Source organism: Cervus elaphus, chromosome 17 (assembly GCF_910594005.1).
Source record: "Cervus elaphus chromosome 17, mCerEla1.1, whole genome shotgun sequence".
Classification (NCBI taxonomy): Eukaryota; Metazoa; Chordata; class Mammalia; order Artiodactyla; family Cervidae; genus Cervus; species Cervus elaphus.
Genome location: NC_057831.1, coordinates 4,961,092 through 4,979,090, shown reverse-complemented (window position 1 = coordinate 4,979,090; position 17,999 = coordinate 4,961,092). Strand labels below are relative to the sequence as shown.

General features: G+C 40.8%; 1 protein-coding gene across 4 annotated transcripts in view; it reads right to left on the bottom strand.

Annotated features, from left to right (window-relative positions):
• The window catches only part of PRDM5 (PR/SET domain 5), a 249,711-nt gene that overhangs the window by 203,312 nt on the left and 28,400 nt on the right, over window positions 1-17,999 (bottom strand). The gene's annotated exons all lie outside the window — the stretch shown is intronic.

The following is a 17,999-nucleotide window of genomic DNA, read 5'->3' as shown; positions in this document are numbered from 1 at the left end:
CAACTAAGCAACCATCTCAAAAGCCTGCCAGACTGCTGAATTTCCTCTTACTTAACACAGCGTTCTCTAAACTTCCTATGGGGGCTATAAGCTGTGATCAGAACCACAAAAATAATCAAAGTACTCTAACAATACAAATATTGTTTTGCTTTGTTTTCCTTTTTAATCAAACTATTCAGCCTGGATTCCCAACATTCTTCCAGTCACACCTTGCGTTTGGCTGAATGACCAAACGTTGGCTGACATACCCAAGTAGGAGTCATCTTGTGATGAGCAGACAAACCACCACCACAAAACAATTTTTCAGAACTTCTGAAAAAGGTGTAACACAGAATTGCTTTGCTTTATTCCAAATTAAAGGATTAGTGTCAGGAGGAACACTCTGACATTTGTTTTAGGATTCCTGACATTCTTCAAGGCTTCTTAGGTGGTATTTTTCCACTAATGTCTACACTAAGTGGTTCCATTTGAAACCTAAAACAAAATTCTATCATCTGCAAAAGAAAAACATTTGGTAAAGAAAATTTTTCGTTCCAAACACCTAAAAGGACTTCCATAAACAATAAAGAAAAATAAAAGACGTTAAACAATTGAAAACATTTATTCCAAAAACTAAAACACATTGGAAACCTGATACTGAATCAAATTCCCAAACAGCAGAACAGCTGTAATCACAAAGTAACTGCAAAGAAACAGAAAAACATCTAAACAAAATGTTCAGTTTAATATCCAACCGATCAGCTTCTTTAAAAACCTTATTTCACTCAAATCACCATCTTCATGACAAAAAGAAATCTACAAAGTTGACAAACCCAAGGTAGCAAAATACCACGAGAATCAAAATTGGTTTTATTAACTCTTAAAGCTTTTTTAAGGATGCCACTGGTAAAAATTATATACACTTAGTCAATGTGTTTATTGAATGTGAATGATTAAACATTAACTACATAATTAATCAAACTTTCAGCCACTTATATTTATGTTGCAGATACTGTGCTAAGACCCGAGGAGTACAGTGTCTTCCAAAGTTTATAATGCAGTAGAGCACCCCAATCCTCCCAGCCCCCTCATGCTCCCTCTGCAACTCTCCCACCTTAGAAACACTGTCCTGTCTTAGAAACGTATGTACGGGGCTTCCCTGGTGGCTCAGCTGGTAAAGAATCCACCTGCAATGCAGGAGACCTGGGTTCGATCCCTGGGTTGGGAAGATGCTCTGGAGAAGGGAAAGGACACCCACCTATTCTGGCCTGGAGAATTCCATGAACTGTATGGTTCACAGGGTCGCAAAGAGTCAGACACGACTGAGCGACTTTCACTTTCCACCTATATGACAGAGGCCAAACACTTAAAAGTCATTCTGGACTTTTCTCTTTCAACACACAATCCATCAGTAAGCCGTTTTGGTGTTAGTTACCCTCAGTCTCTAGTAATATACAACCAGAAGCCAAGCACTTCTCAACAAATCCACTGCAAAGGCACAAGTCCAGGTCACAATCAAACCACTTCTCCACCACCAACTCCCGCCTGGCGTGTCTGCTCCCTCCAGCCTGCTCTCCATCCAGCCGACACACTGCCCTCTCAAAGCATCAGCGGCATCCCACCAGTCTAACTACACCTTTCCACGACTTTCTTCTGCTGCTGTAACACCTCGTGATGTGACCTACGCCTACCCCTCTAATGCGACGCCCCGCCGTGGGCCCGTCATTCAGTGACCACTGGCCTCCGCTGTTCCGGTCCTCTGAAGTTCACTGCCATCTCTTCTACTACCTGTGTTCTCACCCAGGTCTTCTCACAGCTTCACCCTCGCTGTGTCATCTCAGAACACTCTGAGAGCCCACCCAGAGTGCCAAAGGAGAAACTCAAGGCTGGGGCATTTTATCCCACTCTTCTGTTCTTTTAAAGCTTTTTGTGGAAGCATAATTGCAAAAAGGAAAAGAAACCCAATTTAAGTGCACAGTTCAGTGAATCCTCACGAGGTAAACGCACCTAACTCACAAACCAGCACACAGATGAAGAAACAGTTCGCCAGAAGTCTGCACAGGCCCCCACATCCAGCCACTACCCTCAAAACAAGGTAACCACAACTCGGGTTCACAGATTACCCTGACCCAGGTTTAACTTCACCTAAACAAAAATTATACAGTAGGAACTCTTTTCCTCCAGCCTCTTTCACTCAGTCCTCTGTTTCTGAGACTCACCGGTATTTCCTAAGCAGAGTGGTAACACTTTCATTATCACAAAGCTTTGCAATCTTCCATTTCATGAAAATGCATTTCTACAGTTTGAGATAACTATCCATGGTGCTGCTTTGAAAGTTCTTGTACAAATCTTTCAGTAGATGTATGAACGCATTTCTACTAGGATTATGTCTAATGGAATTGCTGAATCTCATCAAATACATATATTTATATTCAGCTCTAGGACAAAGGACTAAGTGGTTTTTCAAACTGCCTATACCAGTTGAAACACTCAGTACTGGCATATGAGAGTTTCAGGTAATTCCTGTGAATACGTGACATTATCTTTTTAATTTTAGTCATGCTGGTGAATATATCATAGCACCTCACGGTGCTTTTGGTTGGCACTGATGACAAAGCTGACCATTTTTTCACATTTAATGGCCATTTAGATATTTTCCTGTCTGAAGTACTTGTTCTAGTGTTCTGCCATTCTTTTTTTTTTAAATCAATTTGTGGTTATCAATACATTCTGAATACAGGTCCTATTTCAACAAATACATTACAAATATCCTCTCTCCCTTGGTTACTTGCTTTGTAGTATTTACTGTTTTCCAACAGACAACAGAATGGAAAAGACTAGAGAGCTCAAGAAAACTGGAGATACCAAGGGAATATTTCATGCAAAGACGGGCACATAAAAGACAGAAACAGAAGAGATTAAGAAGAGGTAGCAAGAATACACAAAAGAACAATACAAAAAAAGCTCTTAACAACTGGGTAACCACAATGGTGTGGTCACTCACCTAGAACCAGACATCTTGGGAGTGTGAAGTCAAGCGGGCTTGTTCAAGAAGCATTACCATGAACAAAGCTAGTGGAGGTGATGGAATTCCAGCTGAGCTACTTCAAATCCTAAAAGATGACGCTGTTAAAGTGCTGCACTCAGTATGACAGCAAGTCTGGAAATCTCAGCACTGGCCGCAGGACTAGAAAACATCAGTTTTCATTCCAATTTCAAAGAAGGGCAATGTCAAAGAATGCTCAAACTATCGTACAATTGCACGCATTTCACATGCTAGCAAGATTATGCTCAAAATACTTCAAGTTAGGTTTCAGGAGTACGTGAACCAAGAACTTCCTGATGTACAAACTGGATTTAGAGAAAGAGGAGGAACCAGAGATCAAACTGCCAACATCCACAAGATCATAGCAAAAGCAAGTGAATTCCAAAAAAAAAAAGACACATCTACTTCTGCTTCACTGACTATGCTAAAGCCTTTGTGTGGATCACAACAAACTGTGGAAGATTCTTAAAGAGATGGGAATACCAGACCACCTTACCTATTCTCCTGAGAAACCTGTAAGCAGGACAAGAAACAACAGCTAGAACCAGACATGGAACAACAAACTGATTCAAAATTGGGAAAAGAGTACATCAAGGCTATATATTGTCCCTCTGCTTACTTCTATGCAGAGTTGTTGTTTAGTTGCTCACTTGTGTCTGACTCTTTGCGACCCCATGGACTGCAGCACACCAGGCTTCCCTGTCCATCACCAACTCCCAGAGCTTACTCAAAATCCTGTCCATTGAGTCAGTGATGCCATCCAACCATCAGCTTCAGCATCAGTCCTTCCAATGAATATTCAGGACTGGTTTCCTTTAGGATGGACTGGTAGGATCTCCTTGCAGTCCAAGGGACTCTCAAGAGTCTTCTCCAACACCACAGTTCAAAAGCATCAATTCTTCAATGTTCAGCTTTCTTTAGAGTCCAACTCTCACATCCATACATGACAACTGGAAAAACAATAGCACTGATTATATGGACCTTGGTCAGTAATATAATGTCTCTGCTTTTGAATATGCGATCTAGGTTTGTCATAGCTTTTCTTCCAATGAACAAGCGTCTTTTAATTTCATGGCTGCAGTTACCATCTGCAGTGATTCTGGAGCCCAAAAAAATAAAGCCTGTCACTGTTTCCATTGTTTCCCCATCTATTTGCCATGTGAAATGCCAGGCTGGATGAATCACAAGCTGGAGTCAAGACTGCCAGGAGACATATCAGTAACCTCAGATGTGCAGATGACACCACCCTTATGGCAGAAAGCAAGGAGGAACCAAAGAGCTTTCTGAGAAGGTGAAAGAAGAGAGTGAAAAAGCTGACTTAAAACTCAACATTCAGAAAACAAAGATCATGGCATCTGCTCCCATGACAAATAAATGGGAAAAAAGTGGAAACAGTGATAGATTTTATTTTCTTGGGCTCCAAAAATCACTGTGAACAGTGACTGCAGCCACAAAATTAAAAGATTTTTGCTTCCTGGAAGAAAAGTTATTACAAACCTAGACAGCATATTCAAAAGCAGTAACATCACCGTGATGACAAAGTTCCAAATAATCAAAGCTATGGTTTTTCCAGCAGTCATGTACGGATGTGAGAGTTGGACCATAAAGTTGAGCACCAAAGAACTGATGCTTTCAAATCATGCTGGAGAAGACTCTTGAGAGTCCCTTGGACAGCAAGGAGATCAAACCAGTCAATCCTAAAGGAAATCAACTGTGAAGATTCATTGCAACAACTGATGCTGAAGCTCTAATACTTTGGCCACCTGATGCAAAGGGCCGACTCATTGAAAAAGAGCCTGATGCTGGGAAATATTTGAGGGCAAGAGGAGTCGGGAGTGGCAGAGGATGAGAGGGTTAAATAGTATCACCGACTCAATGGACATGAGTCAGCCAACTCCGGGAGATAGTGAAGGACAGGGAAGCCTGTCATGCTGCAGTTCATGAGTTGCAAAGAGTCAAACATTACTCAGCCACTGAACAATAACAATAAACCCCTCACAGTGTTTATTATTTAAGAAAATGCAAAGTAACCTAAGAAAATGGTATTTAATGTTTTCCTTTAAAGGCTAACCTTTTTTATATGACTTTTACATTTATACTCATATTAAACTGTTTTATATATGATGTGAGTTTGGGTAAAATACCCTTCTTCCATAAGAAAGTTATTTTTACCTGACACTATAATTGAAAACACCATCCTTTCCCCACCATATTGTTAATGACATCATTGTCAGAAACAATGTGTATTTGTCTATCCTGGGGTCAGCATAACAGTATTAAATTAGAATTCCTCTTTAACATACCTTGATGTTTACTAAGTCCTCCAGTTATTTCATTGTGAGGCTCCCTTGGGAATTCATGACCCCTTGAATTTTCACGTAAATTTCAGAATCAAATTCCACACACACACACACACACACACAGTGAATTGCTAGAATGTTTAATGAGACTGCACCTTGTGAAATCAATCATCCTGTACGACCCAGCAAACAGTTAATTTTGAAAAGAGTTTCACGTGCATCATTTGATCAACTAGCATTGAGTACAATGTTCCATGTATGTTAGTTAGACCATGGATGTTAACTTGATCAGATTCTCTCTCTGTCCTTTCGAGTTTTATCTTTCCATTTACTCTATCAGCATTTGAGAAAGATGTGCTTAAGTCTTCCATTTGGATTGCTTTCACATTTGAAACATACACATCATTTTTTGTATGGACCATCTTTATTTTTAGTAGCCTTTTCCTTCAAGTCCACTTTGTCAAATACCAGTGAAGTTACACCTGATTTCCTATCACTAGCATTGACATGATATACCTTTTTCCATGCTTCTATTTTCAGGCTTTCTGTGTCTTTACATTTTAAAATTGTCTGTTAAAGGGACATTGGTTGGTTCGGGGATACAATGCAGAACAGTGTTTTACTGGAAGTACTTAGTACTTAATCTACATAAATTTTATATGATTATTGATTGAGTTGGATTTATAGATACAATCTTGGTATTTACTTTAGATATGACCTAGCTCTTTTTTCCTTACTTCCTGGCTTTTAATGAATAAACTTTATTATCCCATTTTCCCTTTATTAACTTGTTAGTCAAAACAATCATCTATTATTTTACACAATTTAGATAAATTTACCTGATAATGCTAGAACCTCAAAACTCTTTAATTCCATTAGCTTCCCTCCTGCCTTTCAAACTGCTCTTCAGTTCAGTCCAGTTCAGTCACTCAGTCATGTCTGACTCTTCGTGATCCCATGGACCACAGCACGCCAGGCCTCCCCGTCCATCACCAACTCCCGGAGTTCACGCAAACTCATCTCAACTGAGTTGGTGATGCCATCCAACCATATCATCCTCTGTCGTCCCCTTCTGCTCCTGCCTTCAATGTTTCCCAGCATCAGGGTCTTTTCAAATGAGTCAGCTCTTCACATCAGGTGGCCAAAGTATTGGAGTTTCAGCTTCAATATCAATCCTTCCAATGAATATTCAGGACTGATTTCCTTTAGAATTGACTGATTTGATCTCCTTGCAATCCAAGGGACTCTCAAGAGTCTTCTCCAACACCACAGTTAACAGCATCAATTCTTCACTGCTCAGCTTTCTTTATAGTCCAACTCTCACATCCATACATGACCACTGGAAAAACCATAGCCTTGACCAGATGGACCCTTGTTGGAAAAGTAATGTCTCTGTTTTTTAATATGCTGTCTAGTTTGGTCATAAATTTTCTTCCAAGGAGCAAGCATCTTTTAATGTCATGGCTGCAGTCACCATCTGCAGTGATTTTGGAGCCCAAGAAAATAAAAGCCTGTTACTATTTCCACTGTTTCCCCATCTATTTGCCGTGATGGGACTGGATGCCATGATCTTAGTTTTCTGAATGTTGAGCTTTAAGCCAACTTTTCACTCTCCTCTTTCACTTTCATCAAGGGGCTCTTTAGTTCTTCACTTTCTGCCATAAGGGTGGTGGCATCTGCATATCTGAGGTTATTGATATTTCTCCCAGCAATGTTGGTTCCAGCTTGTGCTTCTTCCAGCCCAGCGTTTCTCATGATGTACTCTGCATATAAGTTAAATAGGCAGGGTGACAATATACAGCCTTGACATACTCCTTTTCCTATTTGGAACCAGTCTGTTGCTCCATGTCCAGTCCTAACTGTTGCTTCCTGACCTGTATACAGGTTTCTCAAGAGACAGGTCAGGTGGTCTGGTATTCCTATCTCTTTCAAAATTTTCCAGTTTATTGTGATCCACACAGTCAAAGGCTTTGGCATAGTCAATAAAGCAGAAATAGATGTTTTTCTGGAACTCTCTTGCTTTTTCGATGATCCAACAGATGTTGGCAATTTGATCTCTGGTTCTTCTGCCTTTTCTAAAACCAGCTTGAACATCTGGAAGCTCATGGTTCATGTACTGTTGAAGCCTGGCTTGGAGAATTTTGAGTATTACTTTACTAGCGTGTGAGATGAGTGCACTTGTGCGGTAGTTTGAGCATTCTTTGGAATTGCCTTTCTTTGGGATTGGAATGAAAACTGACCTTTTCCAGGCCTCGTGCCACTGCTGAGTTTTCCAGATTTGGTGGTATATTAAGTGCAGCACTTTCACAGCATCATCTTTTAGGATCTGAAATAGCTCAACTGCAATTCAACTGTATCACCTCCACTAGCTTTGTTCATAGTGATACTTCCTAAGGCCTACTTGACTTCACATTCCTGGATGTCTGGTTCTGACATCCTGGAATGTGTAGTCAATTGCTCTTACCATTATATATATTGTATACATTTTCAAACTCACAAATCACTTCTATAATTCTTTGGTACCATCAATATTTATGTTTATTTGCCCATATATTTACCCTTTATTGATGTTCACTCTCTTCTGGATTTCCAAGTTTCCATCAAGATTCATTTTTCTTCTCTTAGAAGAATTACCTTTACTTTAGTGTTCCTTTTGATGCAGGTCTGCTGGCTCTTGCTGCCTGAATATATCTTTAATTTTTTTGACAGTACCAGTTATTAAACAAATCTAATTTGGAAGGTCTGAAACTTATGTTGTGAAAATACACACTCTGAAAATTATCTTTTCAAATTTGCTTCTGCCCCATTCTCTCTCATCTCCTACCAACACTCAAATGCCCTAACAATTCAAACTCATTCTTTCCTCATGTAACATAATTCCATTTTATTAGATTTTTTCACAAGTGCAAAAAAAGCACTTTAGGATTTTACATGGTGATAATGTTAAACGCCCATATTACAGAGTCACAGTGAAATCTCCGAGCACTTTAAAGTAAAAATCTGAATTAAATAGGTCAGAGAAGGAGAAATATCACATGACACCCTTATTATGTGGAATCTAAAAAGAAATGATACAAATAAACTTACTTGCAAAACAGAAAGAGACTCACCAACTTAGAGAATGAACTTATGGTTGCCAGGGGAAGGATGGGAGGAAGGGACAGTTAGGGAGTTTAGGAGAGACATGTACACACTGTTGTTTTTAAAATGGAAGATCAATAAGGACTTACTGTAAAGCACATGGAACTCTGCTCAGTGTTATGTGGCAGCCTGGATAGGAGGGGAGTTTGGGGCAGACAGGATACATGTAAAATGTACAGCTGAGTCTCTTCACTGTTGACCTGAAACTATCACAACACTGTTAACTGCCTATTTCCCAGGACAAAATTAAACATTTATAAAAAATAAAATTAAAGAAAGTAAAAATCAAGAGTTTTAAGCACAAGGAGATGAACACCCTCCACCTTCTGGCAGAACAAGGAGAGAAAATTTCTTCTTCCTCAGTGCATGGTGATGTAGTTAATTCCACTACATTCACATTTTTTGAGACAAGAAGGAATAAAAATGAATTTGAATAAGAAATAATTAGAGATGGTTCCCAATTGTATGTTGCTCAAGATAGTCTCCCACAAAATAAGTGGGCAATCATATAATAAAGAGACAAGAAAATAAAGACACCTCATTAGGACAGGACAACTGAGCATGAAAGGAAAACCTGGAGATGGCAACTTGCTCCAAGAGAATATAAACTATTTAAAACTAAAAGGGAGGCTGCAGTCTGTTAGCATTCTATTACTCATCCTGCTGTACCTTTCTTCTTCCTCATAGTGTCACCATCTTCATCTTCTCTTTCACCTCCATCCTCTCCATCATTATGAACTCCAGCTGCTTCTAATTCATCAATACATTCAATAGGTTTGGCCAAATATCATCTTTGATTAACTCTCTTAATTTGCCTTCACCTGCATCCAAATCATCAGTGAACCAAGTGAAGAAGGTCTGAGATTTTTCACGCTACCTCTTCAAGGTACTACCTCTTTCTACTGTGTCTGACACAAACATTTCATCAAGTCCTTTCCAGATTCCCATTTGATTTCAGTTAAAACTGAACATGGGTTGCCACTCTGACTGAAATAAAATATACTGGAAAAAAATATTTTAAAGCAAGGATTTTTAGCAAAATTAAAACATGTTCAGTATATGATTTAATATCTTCAAGTTCTGTCACTTCAGTTGAGAAAATAAGTCGACATCTCTTCATTCTCATCCCTATGCAGGGGAGTTATCTGCACATGGTCAACAAACATTACCCCTAAATTTGGGATCTGGGAGATCAATTAGGACTTCCTCTGAAAAGACTGCAGGGTTTGTTACACTTTATCTATTTGAAAATTTTCTCACTGTTGTTAGTAAAGTCTGTCTATATCAATTCAAACAATACCTGTGTATTTAAATGTTCTTATTGTTCTTTGCCTCCCTTTGGTGAATTCAGAGTAGCAAATTCTTCCTCTGGCTGGGATGAGGCAGTCGCCTCAGTCTCCACATTTGGAAAGCAAGTGAAGACAGTGCTGGGGCTAATGCTGCAAGGCAATCCCTAAGCACAGTCCCTAGGGAGAGAGCACAGCTGAAGAGGTCGGAGAACTGTACCTTCATTTTAAATATGCTTACTGGGTATAGAATTCCAGATTGCCACGATGTTCTCTTAGACATATTTTGGTTGTTGATTATCTTTTTTATCCTTTCTGTTAAAAGAGAGCTTTCAGTCTTACTGTTTCTTTTTTGAAAGTAATGTCTTTTTTTTCCCCCTGCCTGCTTTAAAGATTGTCTTGGTTTTCTATAATCTTACTAAGATATATCTAACAAGTGTGGCTTTCTTTACAGTGATGGTTCTTGAGGCTCACAGAGCTTCTTCAATTCACCAGGTAATTTTTTTGGGGGGGGGAGAGGAGCTTCCCTGGTGGCTCATATGGTAAAGAATCCACCTGCAATGCAGGAAGACCTGGGTTCGATCCCTGGATTGGGCAGATTCCCTGGAGGAGGACATGGCAACCCATTCCAGTCTTCTTATAACCAGGGGATCTTCCCAACCCAAGGATTGAACCCAGGTCTCCTGCATAAGTTTTGGAAAATTCTCAGCCATTATTACATCAAACTTGCATCTTCCCCATATTCTCCTTCTTCAAGTGCTAAAAGATCCTAACATTACAGATACATTAATTCACTTTTCATATATCTATTTTTAGTCTCTGTGCTTCATTTTCAATATTTTCTATTGACTTCTTTTACTCATCACTAATCCTATCTTTTGCTGTGTCATATTTAATACCTAATTCAAACACTGAGTTCTCAATTTCAGTTTGAATATTTTTGTCTAGTCCACCTGGTATTTATACCTCCCAATTTTTAGTAAAATTCTCCATCTTCTCATCTGTTTGCCTCATCTTTTCTTCCATTTGCTAGAACATACCAATTGCATTTATTTTAAGAGTCCTCATTTGCTAACTCCAATCAATATCTGAATCCTCCTAGGTCACTTTCCATTGTCCAGCCTTTCTTGTGGTTTTAGTCATTCAGTCCTATCTCTTAGCATCTATTCATTTTTATTAAATGCTGGACACTCTGTAGTAAAGAAAATTAGAGGATGCAGATATTATAGGGTTCACCCCAACCTCTGCCAGACAAAGTAGAAACTGTTCATTGTAAGCTATGAAGGCAGTGAGCTGACTCAAACGTAGCCACAGTCATGGCAGACGTCAGCCAGCCTCAGCTGATCCTATCCTTACAGCACCACCCTGCTTGCTTCCTTCCAAATGAAAGTATGATGTGCAACTGAGGGGGTCTCCACGGCAACACGAGACTGCAGAACACTGCCTTTTAGAAGTACCATACATGGTTTAACTTTATAGTGTTCTGTCATGCAGCTTCACAATTCTGCAAATGTTTTGCAGAGGCACCAACAATGTTTCTGAGTTGCTTTGGGTCTCCAATAATGTCACTCCAACCTCACAACACTGCCCAAAGCTCTACTTGCTACTCTGTGCTCAAACACAAACCCTCTACTTGGGCTGAGGTCAAATTTTCAGCCTCTTGCCCATACCCACCATCAGCAAAGCTCTGACCACTTCCCCAAGGGGGAGAAAAGAAAAAGGTTATAGCTTATCAATTCACCTGTTCAAAGTTTTCCTCTCTCTGGAGCCTTAATCACTCTACAACTCTTCTCTTTAACAGCTCTTTGATGGCCTTACACAAATCACTTTTATATTTAATCTGTCTTTTGTAGCAGCAGTAATAACAGTGTGTTCAAGTTCTCATCTGAGGTAAGTTTTCTTGCCCTATTTTATTTCGTTTGTATTACTCATTAAAGGTTTTTTATGTCTCTCTTTCCCTGCTGAAACATACACCCCCAAGAAAGCAAAAGCTTTACTGGATCCTCAGCGTGAAATCACACTAAAGATTGCCTGACCCTGGTATCATTGCTCTTTCTATCATGTTTCACTTATCATGCCTATTTCTGTTTTGTAAAGAGTTTCTAACCTAGTCATTTCTCAGTATGAGAAAAAGAGAAAGGCTAATTCTGTGTGTGTGTGTCCTCAGCAACTTTTTCCTCCATGAGAGAGAAATGAGCAGAAATATACTTTGAGTTTCTCTCCTTCATGATTCCTTCTCTTCAGCTGATTATTAAGACACTGATGTTACTCCTTCCCACGCCCAGCTCCCCACTGTGCAGTAAGCAGACCTGCCCCCAGACTCGGGACACGCCTTTCACCACAGGCTGCACACTTGACTCTCTCCCATGCTCTCTGATATGCTGCAAACTGAACCTGTGAGTCAGGCCACAATGCTCCATGAAAGGACAGATGGCATGTACATTCAGAATCTAAACTGCAGGCCCAACTCCTGCCCACAAAGACCAAGATTTAAGAAGCAGAGTATCAAGTGTCCACTTTGTACACTTCTGGTCCACAGGGCAAAATTCAAGAGGCAGAGCATAAAGTCTCCATTCAAACCTAGGATCCCAGTCATATTCACCAATTCAACTTTTTGAAGCCATGAACTTAAGAATTATTATATGCTCACATAATATATACCACATATATACCTCATTAGTAAGGTGGGTATTTTAGTCTTCACCTGGCTCCTATCTGCTCTTTCTTTGTTAGAAACATAGATGGGTTATTAATTAGTAAACATCACCAGTGTGTAAGTGAAGTGGAGAATGGAGGTTGGGAAGGAAGTCTCCAAGAACAATCTATATTTATTTGGCCAATTACAAAAGGGGCCCTGGTTCACCCAGTATATACATTTATTTTGAAATAATAGTTTACTATAACTGTAGGATATTAACAATTCTTACAAATACACCTGCAAATCTTGTCATCTTATAATTCTGATTGCTACATTTTTGAAAACACTTACTCAGAGGTACAAAATCATTTCTGCTGACTAAAATAAATAAAGCTATGATAATTTGATATTCTGCATTTTGTAATATGCAGCTATCTAGTAAACTGTAATGACTAATTGCCCTGGTAATTCCACTAACCTTAAGATCCCCTGGAGGAGGGCATGGCAACCCACACCAGTATTCTTGCCTGAAGAATCCCCATGGACAGAGAAGACTGGCGGGCAATGGGGTCACAAAGAGTAGGACACAACTGATCGACTTTCACTTTCAGATGTAAAAAATACAGCTTTCCTCATTAATCTTCAAGGGAACAGATCCACAAAAGGAAACAAGAGTAAAACTGTTTAAATACCTTTAAGCCAGGCTCATGCAGGTGAGGCAGGCTATTCTTACTATACTCGTGGTATGCCACCATGAGTTACCTCTGCAATCCTTACAGGACCACAGCTCCTTTAGGTTAAGAGCATGACAATTTAAGCAGCAAAGTTCAAACAGTGTTATGTTTTTTTCCTATTGATTTTGTATTGAGATAGATATTTTTCTACTAAGTTATAGATGGTACAATAGCAAAAAAAAAAAAAATCAATCTAAGTAAAAGAGATTTGATTTTAATAAAAACATCACCCAGGACTGGAATATTTCATTGGAGTCTCCAGTTGCTATCTGGGATTCTGCATGTGAGTTCATAGCTGGCTAACTGCAAGAACTGTCTGCCCACAGAGGGACCGTCCAGGAGTACTGAACCCGGGGCATGGCATCCTGGTTCAACCTGGCTCAGGTCACACCACCTCAGTGGAAGTGTTCAAAGACTGAGCAGAGAACAAACCCACCCTGAGAGGGAGAGAAAGAGAATAATGGGGCTGAGAACTCTGTGATCTCAGAATAGATGGAGAGTTTGGAAATAAATGACTCAACTGGAAACATCAGAACAAAGCCAAGCTCTGAGAACTTCCCAGGCCAGTTTCCACACACAAAAAAATCCCTTGCAGACAATGCAAGAGGATGCGCCGGGAAAAGAAGCGAAGATAAGATGTCCTGCCAACAGAGCAGAGCCGTTTGGAGGCTTCAAGAAGACACTGGATTCGTCAACAGCCACTCTGGAATACCTGAATAACAGACTGAGCAGGCAGCAATGAAATGTACGATCTGTGTTGTAATCTATAGGTGGTTTATGTTTAGTCACTATGTTGTGTCTGACTCTTTTGCGACCCCACGGACTGTAGCCCACCAGGTTCCTTCTGTCCATGGGTGCTCCCAGACCAGAATACTGGAGTGTGTGGCCATTTCCTTCTCCAGGGGATCTTCCTGACCCAGAAATCAAACCCACATCTCCTGTGGATTCTTTACCACTGAGCCACTAGTAAAGCCCACACAATATAAAGGCACCAACACTTAAAGACACGCACTAGAATGAGACACAGAGCCTGCAGAAAAGGTATTCAAGCTGTAGTTTGAAATAATGAAGAAAATATTATAAAAAGAGACGAAACTGGAGATTTAAAAGTAAAGATTATTGAGAGTTTTAGCAAACTCTCAATTACTTCAATGGATTTTGGTCTTAGATCAAGTCTGAGCAGGTAGAGAACAGAAGAAAATGTATCTCAGACTCCAAACCACCTGGGAAAAAGTATGCAGAAAGACTTCTACTTCAGGAAGGAACAGACTACAATACAGACAACTGTGCACATTCCACAAACGAACAATGAGAAGCATTCACGGTGGAGCACCGGTGTCCAACTTCAAGCTCTGTAACTGGCCCAAGGCTTCAGAAATCCAGAATTCCTTTGCTGATGCAGTTAATTTCAAAAGAAAAGCCTGAGGTATCAAGGAGATGTAAGGACAGAGAAGACAGTCTCTTAAGACCCCAATCTCAAATCCTGGTGGCCAACACAAAGGGAGGCTGAGGTGCCGGTGAATGCTCTGAGCAGCAGACATCGGTGAGCACCAAGCTGCCCCTCAGCAGGGAGCGGGGAGGCTGCAGCAAAGTCAGTGCTCCCCACTGAAACCCTAGGCCCCTCTACACCTGGCCCACACTAACAGGGACTCACGCACACCAGTAAACCCTCACCAGTACCTCCAGGATTTCTGCTGTGAAACGCCCACCTAGGGGCCCTTGGCCTTGTCCACCATAACTGTGGGCAGCATAACCAAAATATAAACTGACAAAGAGGTATCATGCCACGCGCCCTCTTGGACAGCGTCATCTTGCAGACCCCACAGCACTACCTGGCTCACGCTCCATAACCACAACACAGGCAACCACTGGCTTGAGAAGGACCACACATGACAGCTGCGAGTGGCTCGCTCTAGAGTTATGGGGTGTACTGTGTGTATTTAGTCACTAAGTTGTGTCTGACTCTTGTGACCTCAGAGACTGGGTCTGCCAGGCTCCTCTGTCCGTGGGATTTCCCACATAAGAATACTGGAGGGGGTTACCTTTCCCTTTTCCAGGGGATCTTCCCAACCCATGGACTGAACCCGCACCTCCTGCATTGGCAGACGTATTCTTTACCACTGTTAGAAATGACTTAAGTAATTGGTCCCAATTTACCCACCAGAGGAGGGAAGGCCCACCATCTCCCTTTGAGAGGGTTCAAAGGGTTCCAAGAGGGGAAGACTGCAGTAGAACCAGTCATCCTCCTTTCTCTGTGCACCCTCTGAATCCTGGCAGCTCCAAAGCTAAAAGAGCAAAAATGGACTTGAAGAATACATCTCAAGGCTGGGAAACCATTTTCTCCATTAACACAATAAGGAACAGAACTAAAGCTAGCAAGCAGCAAACCTCTGCTGCAGTTCAGATGGTGCGCTGATTGTTTTTCAAATGCTCCCCCAAGAAGCTATAACACTGAGAGAGTCCTCTGCCCCACCCAGCAGCGCAAGAGCGCAGCGCAGAGCCCAGCAACAAGGAATCCTGAAGAGCAGACTCTGAAGGAAGGAATCCAGGAGGGAGAGGCAAGTGAAGCCTGGACTAAAGGAATCCAAGCTCTTAGGTGAGAAGAGAGGGCTTGTGGGGGACAGGGAGACTTCACCAGTACCCTTCTGAACTGGGTCACAAGTACAAATATTGTTTAATCAAAACAGGCATAAAATAAAAAGTAAAAGAAAACGGAGAACAGCGTAACACTACCTGAACATAGGATGATTTTATAATCAGTAGCTCTTTGGGTAGAAAAGTGAGAGAACTGGGTATATTATTGGTATGTAAAAACAAACAATAAAAAAAAACAACAATAAAGATACCACAGAACCACAGGATTACATAATGCAAAGATAAGGTCTGCTGTACCACTGGCAGCCTCCGTAAGTTTCCCACTTCTTTTTCAAAGTAAAAATGATAATCATTATCTGCTTAGCATTACCAGCTGTGCAAGATATTAACCTGACCACTACATTAAAACTTTTAGAGACAATAAAACAAATATCAAAACCTCTTTTATAATTGATGTTTTTATCATTTATGGCTTATTGAAGTTATTTTGTCACATAAATGTTCAATTTTTGAAAATCTTTATGGAAAAAAAAAATTAACTGCTAAGAAAGTTAAGACCTTATAGAAAAGCAGAAACCCAGTGAAGTTGCTCAGTCGTGTCAGACTCTTTGCGACCAGTCTCCTCCATTCATGGAATTTCCCAGGCAAGAATACTGGAGTGGGTTGCCATTTCCTTCTCCAGGGGATCTTCCCAACGCAGGGTTCAAACCCAGGTCTCCCACATTACAGGCAGACACTTTACCATCTGAGCCACCAGGGAAGCCCAGAAAAACAGTTAAGGGCATTAGAAATATCTTTAGGCTTATAAACATAAACAATTAAAACAGCATATTAAATTAAGGTAAACCTGTAATATTTTCCACTTAAAGACTATATTATAAAATTTCCATTTTCCATCAGCTGCACTTCAGAAATCTTTCAAGAATCTCCTTCATAAGCAACCCCACTCCCTACATCCAGCAGTGTCAGCAATACGGTGATGCTTAAAAATCTGTTTTGCTTGCAGATAGTACAGTTTTGTGTGTCAATTTGGTCAGATGGCAGTACCCAGTTATTTAATCAAACAGTAACCCAGGTTTCACTGAAGGTGTTTTACAGGTGTGGCTAACACCTACAATCAGCTGACTTTAAATAAAGGAGATTACTGTCAATACTGTGCGTGGCCTTTGACCAAACCAAAGGACTTAACTGCAAAAACTGAGCTATGCTTGAGAAGTTCTTCCTCAAGACTGGAGTATTAACTCCTGTCTGAGTTTCCAGCCTATAGGTTCCAACATGCCACCCCAACAATCATGTAAGCCAAGTTCTTGGGGGAAACACACACACACAGACACACACACACACACAGACACACACACACAGACACACACAGACACACACACACAGACACACACAGCAGACAGACACACACACACAGACACAGACACACACACATACAGACACACACACAGAAATACACACAGAAACACACACACACAGACACACACACAGACACACTCACAGAAACACACACACACACTCACAGAAACACACACACACAGATACACACACACAGAAACACACACACAGACACAGACACACACAGACACACACACACAGACACACACAGACACATACACAGACACACTCACAGAAACACACACAGACACACACAGACACACACACAGACACACAGACAGATACGCACAGACACACACACAGAAACACACACAGACACACACAGAAACACACACACAGACACAGACAGACACACAGACACACACACACATACAGACACACACACACAGACACACACAGACACACACACAGAAACACACAGACACACACACACACACACACTCACAGAAACACACACAGACACACACACATACAAACACACACAGACACACTCACAGAAACACACACACACACACAGAAACACAGACACAGACACACACACACACACAGACACACACATAGACACACACAGAGACACACTCACAGAAACACACACAGACACACACACACAGAAACACACACATACACGCCCACCTCTGTTTTTCTGGTGATCCTAACTGATAAATGCATGTTCAGAGAGACATCGTATGCATAGTTCTCTGGTCCAGCACTGTATCCCTTTCTGATTTAATGATCCTACTTCTCTCAGCTCCATCCACACATATCTCAGCTCCCACCCTCCTCATGGAACCCACCAAATAAAATTCTTGGGACTGAGTTTCCTTTTCCAGCTTTTTGTTGAACAATATCCACACCTCTGTTTTTCTATTTCTACCCTCTAGG